Source organism: Miscanthus floridulus, chromosome 17 (assembly GCF_019320115.1).
Source record: "Miscanthus floridulus cultivar M001 chromosome 17, ASM1932011v1, whole genome shotgun sequence".
Taxonomy (NCBI): Eukaryota; Viridiplantae; Streptophyta; class Magnoliopsida; order Poales; family Poaceae; genus Miscanthus; species Miscanthus floridulus.
The window spans coordinates 50,883,641-50,885,823 of NC_089596.1; the positions used below are offsets into that span (position 1 = coordinate 50,883,641).

Consider the following 2,183-nt stretch of genomic DNA (forward strand, 5'->3'; position numbering starts at 1 on the left):
ACTACTGAGACAATCACCCTTCCACGTATCGACGAACAGCCCACGCAATCACGCCGTATAGACATGAAGGCACAAACTGGGTGAACCGCAGTTCGGCGTTCTACAACTCCCTCAGGAATCGAAAGAACAAGTTTGCAAGCCTCTCAAGACTCACGCATAAACAAAACTCCACGAGTTTGTGTATTCTGAATTCAGCTAATCAAGATCTGACCTTTCATTGTCTAGTACAAGATATATATAGGGATAGGGACGTTCAGCTTGGAGTAAATGGCAGCATGCGCATGCACCAGTGGATTTCGTGGCTGGTTCGCGCGTCTTTCAGCTTCTGATAGCAGTTACTAAAATGAGCATAACTCTTTATTGGAAAGTCCAAATAATGAGCCGTTTGATGGGCTGGAAAGTAGACTTGAAGACGCTTCCATCCACATATAGAACACCGTCTAACTCCTTGTATTCTGTCCGCGGTGATGCTTGGAATTCATACCATGTATCAGTCATCTAGCTTCTGGTTGCATTTCCATGCAAAGGTGATGAACCACCATTTTATTCTTGCACACCATAGGCTTCTTGGTTCAAATGTCCAGAGGCTTGAATCCATCTTCATCCCATGCTGGTTCATACACTCCATCATTCCTAAGGACATTGGAACAAGAACTCAAAAGCATAGGCTCATTCAACATAAACTGATTATTAAACATAAGGTTAGCGTTCACCTGAGAATGAATTTCCTTCTCCAATTGTTTAGCTCTACTTCTTGTAATTGGACCAGCTTTATCAAGTGGAGTTTCATTTGAAGATGAGTGAATGCTAGGAATGTCCTCATTAGCCTCCCCCTCTTGAGAAGGAGTCGTCCTCGACTCAGGCTCACCAACAAATGGAAGCAAGTCTTTGACATTGAATGTTGTACTCACATTGGAATATTCAGGTGGCAGCTCAATTTTGTAAGCATTATCATTTATCTTGTGTAAAACCTTGAACGGACCATCACCCCTAGGAGATAACTTACTCTTGCGCTATTGGGGAAATCGATCCTTGCGTAGATGCAACCACACGAGGTCTCCGGGCTGGAATGTAACCTTCTTCTTACCTTTGTTCGCTTGCTTTGCATATTGTGCTGATTTCTTCTCGATATTCCTTCTTGTCTCATCATGTAGCTTCTTGAGAAAATCTGATCTCTTTGCTGCATCCAAGTTAACTTGTTCCTGTAATGGTAAAGGCAAAAGATCCATGGGAGTATGCGGTTTAAACCCATAAACAATTTCAAATGGACAAAAGTTTGTTGTGGAATGGACTGCCCTGTTATAAGCAAATTGAACATGTGGAAGGCAGTCTTCCCACTGCTTCAAATTCTTTTTCAACACAGCACGCAACATGGTGGACAAGGTATGGTTGACAACTTCAGTTTGCCCATCGGTTTGCGGATGACAAGTGGTGGAAAATAACAACTTTGTACCAAGTTTAGCCCATAACGTCTTCCAAAAATAGCTTAGAAATTTTGTATCCCGATCTGAAACAATAGTCCTTGGTACTCCATGTAAACGAACGATCTCCCTGAAAAACAAATCAGCAACGTGTGAAGCATCGTCGTTCTTATGACATGGAATAAAATGTGCCATTTTAGAGAATTGGTCAACAACAACAAAGATAGAATCCCTCCCCCTCTGAGACCGAGGTAACCCCAAAATAAAATCCATGGATATATCTTCCCAAGGTACATTCGGAACTGGTAATGGAGTATAAAGACCATGGGGATTAAGGCGGGACTTAGCTTTCAAGCAGATTATGCAGCGTGCAACATGTCGCTGGACATCACGTCGCATATGTGGCCAAAAGAAATGATCGGAGAGCATGTCCAATGTCTTTTTGACGCCAAAATGACTAGCTAAGCCACCAGCATGTGCTTCCTGCAAAAGAAACGGACGAATCGAGCAGGCTGGAATGCATAGTTTGTTAGTGCGAAATAAAAAACCATCATGCACATAATACTTGTCCCAGCCTTTTCCAGCAATGCAATGAGAGAAAGGTTCTTTAAAATCAGAATCAGCTGCATAGAGTGTTTTAATGGATTCCAAACCAAGCACTTTTGTATCTAATTGTGTAACCAAACCACATCTCCATGATAAGGCATCGGCAACAATGTTATCTTTTCCACGCTTATGTTTTACAACATAGGGAAATGTTTC

General features: G+C 42.1%; 1 pseudogene; it reads right to left on the minus strand.

Moving 5' to 3' along the window:
* Positions 1 to 572: 572 nt before the first annotated feature.
* LOC136516473 (uncharacterized) lies at positions 573 to 1,264 on the minus strand (annotated as a pseudogene).
* Between the last annotated feature and the right edge of the window lie 919 nt (positions 1,265 to 2,183).